General features: G+C 36.4%; 1 non-coding gene across 1 annotated transcript; it reads left to right on the top strand.

Annotated features, from left to right (window-relative positions):
- The first annotated feature begins 4,249 nt into the window (after positions 1-4,249).
- LOC138835174 (U6 spliceosomal RNA) lies at positions 4,250-4,356 on the top strand. The gene has a single exon (XR_011374491.1). It is a non-coding gene; the product is annotated as a U6 spliceosomal RNA (small nuclear RNA).
- Positions 4,357-6,343: the final 1,987 nt, after the last annotated feature.

Raw genomic sequence — 6,343 nt, 5'->3', positions numbered from 1 at the left:
TGGTAAGACTTGGAAAAAATTATATTAATTGAAGTAAGCCAGGCCCAAAGAAACAAAGGTCTCATGGTTTTCCTTATTTGCAATAACTAGTATATGTCTGAGTCAAGCAGAAAAGGTCAGATAACTTGATGTTAGGGGAATGAAGCCCAAGATAAGTATTCAAATGTTTTTTTGCCTTTCATGAAATTGTTTTTAATATTTTTATAAGATGATTTCTATGTTGCTTTGTATGTTCCTCCCCCACGGTATAACCCCTGCTTTCACTGTATTGATGTAGGTATAATTTGTGGAGGGGAAGGGAAAAAAAATCATTTAACTAGGGATATAGGTGGACCTATTGCAACAATGAGATGTATAACTTTATTCTTTACAAGGATATTTTCCTGCTACTTTGGTTGTTAAGAGTGTCTATAAGAGCAAGCATTCTGTAGGGAGCTGGGAGACACCATATGTTCTTTACTTACTGAGATTCCTAAGTGACTTGTACTGCATTTTGCAAGTCGAATCTGTCAAAACCTACCAGTTTTAAGAGATAAGAGGAGTGGTAAAAGAACTCATGGAGACAAATACATTTTCAACATATTTTGTTCCAAGCATTCCATCTAAGGCATAGTCAACAACTAGTGAAACTTGTGTTGGCTGTAAATATGTGTCTTTCTCCATGTGTGCATGTATACATGTGTATATGTATGTGTGAATTTGTGTGTATAGTAACATACATGTGTACATATATAAGGGCATATACATACATATATGCATATATAAATAAATATACATATGCAAATATATGTACATATATATAAATCAGTGTTCAGTGATTTAATCAATAGTTCCCAGCACATTGTCATTCTCACAAAGTGTACATGTTAAACTGCTCTGAGGAGCTGTGCTCTATGATGGGTATCCTTTGTTCTCACTTGCCCCATTACCTTGTTTTTCATCCCTGTGAACAACTTCGTTCTGCTTACCATAGGATAGTTTTGTTTTCATTACATGTAGTTACTTACTGATAATCAAAGACAAAGGTTATTTGTAAAAGAAAAAGAACTTTTAGGTCTCAAGTCAAAATATCTTACCTATCCCAATGATTCCTATGAGATAAAATTTATAACAGAAGAAAAGTGAAAAGGAATTCCTAGATCTGTTGTTTTGCCATTTAGAATGGCAAAGAATAATATCACGTCAATCTTATAATTATTAAAAACTGCAAGGGAAACTGTTGGTCCCTATCATGTTCCCACAAAACCAGTGGATCCTGAAGGATAATAGACCAGCTGAAATTCTAAGTAGCAGACATGGAGCCTGAAAGAGAAAGACCATGAATGAAAAAGGGTGAAAGAGAGAAGTACAATAATACTGAAAGTACATAACAGATAAACAAGAGCTGTATGAGAATATTCATACTGCTATCTTTAGACTCTTCATGTACATTTGAAGGTATCTGATGTATGATAACCCATCAATATAACATATAAAATGATTTTGATAAAAAATAAAAATGATGATTGCCTGCCTGGTTTTAGGATGAGGATTATGATGGCTTCATAGAATGTGTTCAGTAGTGAACTTTCTCTTTCAATTTCATTGAAGAGTTGGAGGAGTATTGGTGTGAGCTCTGCTTTGATGGCCTTGTAGAATTCCGCTACAAAACCATCTGGTCCTGGACTTTTCTTAGATGGAAGGTCTCTTATTGCTGTTTCTATTTCAATGCTTGATATGGGCCTGGAAAGACTTCGAAAAAATTATATTAAGTGAAGTAAGCCAAGCCCAAAGAAACATAGGTCCCATGGTTTCCCTCATTTGCAATAGTTAGTATATGTATGAGTCAAGCAGAAAAGGTCAGATAAGGTGATGTTAGGAAAATGAACCCTAAGATACGTATTTAAATGTTTTTTTTTCTTTCATTCATTTGTTTCTAAGGCATTTATATGATTATTTCCTTGTTGCTTTGTATGTCTCTCCCCCACATTATAACCCCTGCTTTCACTGTATTTGATGTTGTTATAATTTGTGGAAGGGAAGGGGAAAAACAAGTCGTTTAAATAAGGATACAGGTGGACCCGTTGCAACAATGAGAAGTACAAGTTGTCATGTCGAAAACGAACTTTACAACTTTGGTGGGGTGTGGGGGGAGGATTGGGTGGGGGGGAGGCTTGGAATGGATGGGAAGGGGAAATAAAGGAGGAGGCTACAATGCTTGATAAGAAATATACTCATTATCTTGCCCATGTAATTGTAATCCCTCTGTACAGTTTTTTCACAATAAAAAAATAAAAATGACTCAGAAGAAATTATAAGTGCAAATACAATATTCCCAGAAGAACACTCTCAGAGACATTTCATGACTTTGAAAAGGATAAAGTGGCTCAAGTTAGCATAAATTTAGAAGTATGACAATTCACAAAAATATAAAAAGATATTCATATATTTCATTATATAACCCAAAGCAGAAAGCAAATATTGTTTAGATGATTTTTTAAAGCACAGTCTTTCTGGAGCTGGGAAGGTGGCTCAATGGGAGAGTGCTTGCCTTGCATGCCTGGGGCCCTGGGTTTGATTCCTCAGCACTACAGAAGTAGAAAAAGACGAAGGCTCAAATGGTAGCGCTAGCCTTGAGCTGAGGGACAGCACCCAGGACCCAGAGTTCAAGCCCCATGACCAACAAAATAAAAATCAACAAAACAATGTTGGGTGCCGGTGGCTCAGGACTGTAACCGTAGCTATGCAGGAGGCTGAGTTCTGAGGATCCCGGTTGAAAGCCAGCCCAGGCAGGAAAGTCCGTGAGAATCTTATCTCTAATAAACCACTAGAAAACCAGAAGTGGTGCTGTGGCTCAAGGGATAGCGTGCCAGCCTTGAGCTGAAGAGTGCAGGGACAGCGCTCTGGCCCAGAGTTCAAGCCTCACAACTGACAAAAACAAAAAACACAAAAACAGTCTCTCACTTTTGTGGTCTCAACTCTGTAATACCGCCGCTTCAGACGAAGGCTAAGATTTTGGGTGTGGACCTTTATCATCCCTCCTAATTCAGACTGTACTTGATAATTTTTTTAATAAATAATTTGTTCTTAATTTTCTTCTTTGTAAACTCACATGCACCTATAAAAAATGCTTTGGCCATCCCAGTAAGCTTCTCAAAGTACCTCCTGAGGACGACTTATAAAAAGTTGTATTATATTACAAAAAGGAAAACAATGCAACAAATAAAGAAAACGGACAATTAAATATTAATGATTAATCAAATAAAAAAACAAACAATTACCAGTGTTCTACATATTAGATTTTACTACTTTCTCATATTCCTGTACATTTAAAACTGGCTAAGATTATGATGTTTAAAAAGAGGATTTTGTTTTGGTTTTTATTTTGGGTCCGGTCGTGGCCCTGGACTCTGAGCCTGGGCGCTGCCCCTCAGCTCTTCAGCTCACGGCTAGCACTCTACCACTTGAGCCACATCACCACTTCCAGCTTGTTTTTTGTTTATGGGTGTTGAGGAATCGAACCCAGGGTCTCAAGCATGCAAGGCAAGCGCTTTACCACTGAGCCACCTTCCCAGCCCCTTAAAAAGAGTTTTATAGGCTATGAGTAGTCTTCAAAATTACCCACTAAGATTACTTTTTATGGCTCATCTCATCATTTGTATATGGCTTATATCATCATTTGTTCCTCACTAACATGTAAAGTAAGGAAGCCCTAAAAATTAAACAAAAACTATATAGTTAACAAAGTCTTAACTCTTCACTCTGCTTCTTTACGCAAAGACTTTGCAACTTCTTATTGGTAATGTTTCTATAAACTCTGAAATGTACATAATTAGTACCATATGTCTGCTACCATAAACCTTAAATACTTTATAGAAAAGTTTATCACCTGCCAAACAGTCCTAATTTTGGCATATATATGCAAATTCCCAAAATTAAATACATTTAAATTTTAAAACTTTTAACAACCTTAACACTTGCTGCAGTGTTCATTATGACAGGTGCCTTGTATAGAACAATTGAATTCCTCCTCCTACACATCTCTTGAACAACAAATATCTGGAATTATTTTGTTTTTGACATGCCAGTCTTGACTTTATTCTTAAATGTGTGCTTATGTAAGAAATACATGGTACTAACAGTTTGTTGTATTGCTAACAAAAAAAAAATACATGCTTCTAAAATTTCACAAGAATTCTTTTGAACTTACTTTTTTTTGAATTGTCTAGTTTAAGAAAATCAATTACACTTTATATATAAAAAATGTTCTGTGCTCAATTAGGCAGCAAATACGCTAAAATTGGAACAATACAGAGAAGATTAGCATGGCCCCTGAGCAAGGTTGACATGCAAATTAGTGAAATGTTCCATATTTTTGCAACAACAGATGCTGGAGAGTATCTGGCCACAGGGAACTCTACTGCATTCTTGGTGGGTGTGTAAACTTGTTCAACCACTTTGGAAAGCAGTATGGAGGCTCTTCAAAAGACTCCATATGAAGCTTTCCTGTGACCCAGCAATCCCACTTATGGGCATTTACCCGAATGATCACAAACAAGACCATACTAAAACTACCAGCACAGCTATGTTTACTGCAGCATTATTTACAATAGCTGATATAGAGCCAACCCTGATGAATGGATCAAGAAAATGTGGGTGGATATAAACAATGGAATGCTATGCCTCCATCAGAAAGAATAGTATCACCCAATTTGTTAGGAATTGGAAAGTCTTGGAAAAAAATTTATTAAGTGAAGTAAGCCCAGTCCAAAGAAACATAGGTCCCTTGGTTTCCCTTATTTTCAATAACTAATATATGTCTGAGATAAGCAGAATAAGTCAAAAGCTATGTGCATATGAGCAGATAAGATGATATTAAGGGAAATGAACCCTAAGACAGGGACACAAGTATGTTTTTTCTTTCTTGTTATTGTTTCTAACGTACTTATGATGTGCAATGTGATTTTTTTTCTTTCTGTATATGTTCCTCCCCCATGCTATAACCCCTGTTTTCATTGTATTTGAAGTTGGTACACCTACATCCTGTGTATATGTTTCTCTAATTTGGTGAGGGGAAGGGAAATACAAAATGGTTAAATAGGGATACAGGTTAACTCATTGTAACAATGAGATGCACAAGACACTCTGTTGAAAAATGAACTTTACAATTTAGTCAGGGAGAGGGGGGAGGGGAGTGTATTTTTGGAGGTGGGAGGGAAGGGATGGTGGGAAGAGGGAACAATGCTTGTTAAGAAATGTACTCATTATTTGCTCCCATAAATGTGACACCTCTGTACAGTTTTTTTATAATAAAAATTGTATGAAAATGTTCTTATGTCTTGGTAGTGTAAAAATATCAGGAACAGAATAATGAAGGAAAGTTGTAGACTGAGGTGAAGTCCATATAATAATGTGCAAAACTGATGAGCGGTATATTGTGTTTTACATCATTTAAGTTACATTGAAAAAATAGGGAAGACCTAGAAGAATGAATTCTCTTTTTGATATCCTATCATAGTTCCTTAGCAGGATGAACTCTTTCCTCATTGTTGTAGAGGCATCATCAGATGAAAGGAACTGATTTTTTTTTGTTGGCTTCCTTACATTTATTTGTCAGTTTATGAACTACTAGTTTATGTCTGAGACAAGAAGAAAAGGTCAGATAAGTTGATGCTAGATGAAATGAACCCCAAGATAAGTAGTCAAATATTTTTTTTCTTTCTTGCAATTGTATTTAACATATTTATAAGATGATTTCTTTGTTGCTTTGTATGTCCGTCCCCCACGGTATAATCCCTGCTTTCATTGTATTTGATGTTGTTATAATTTGTGTAGTGGAAGGGCAAAAACAAACCGTTTAAATACTGATATAGGTGGACCTATTACAACAATGAGTTGGACAAATCCTTATGTTGAAAAACGAACTTTCCAACTTTGGCAGGGTAGGGAAGGTAGAAGGATGGGAAGGGGAAACAAAGGAGGTAGCAGCAATGCTTGATAAGAAATGTACTAATTGCCTTGCCAATGTAATTTTAACTCCTCTGTACAGTATTTTCACAATAATTTTTTTTTAAAAAGAAACTAAGGGAAATTAGACACACAGGCTTTGGAAAGTGTAAGGTCTGCTCCTAGATGGCAAGCAGACTCCACCCTCCTCGCAGCAAATTTTCTACCCAGTACTTGCGTTATCTAGGCAACTGGCACAAATGGAAGAGGTCACATCTGCATCTGCTGAGGTGACATATGAATTTGATGTGGCCACAAATTTCTCAGCCCATACCTTAGATAAGGTCTAGCTCAGGCCCCAATGACCTTTCTCTGCTCTTTTATAGCTCTTTCTCATCTCTTTCCTTCTCTTCTCTTT

The sequence above is a fragment of the Dipodomys merriami genome, unplaced genomic scaffold (assembly GCF_024711535.1).
Source record: "Dipodomys merriami isolate MVZ:Mamm:240054 unplaced genomic scaffold, mDipMer1.0.p SCAF_23, whole genome shotgun sequence".
NCBI classification, from domain to species: Eukaryota; Metazoa; Chordata; class Mammalia; order Rodentia; family Heteromyidae; genus Dipodomys; species Dipodomys merriami.
Note: the sequence above shows the minus strand (reverse complement) of the source record. Positions and strands in the feature narration are given on the sequence as shown.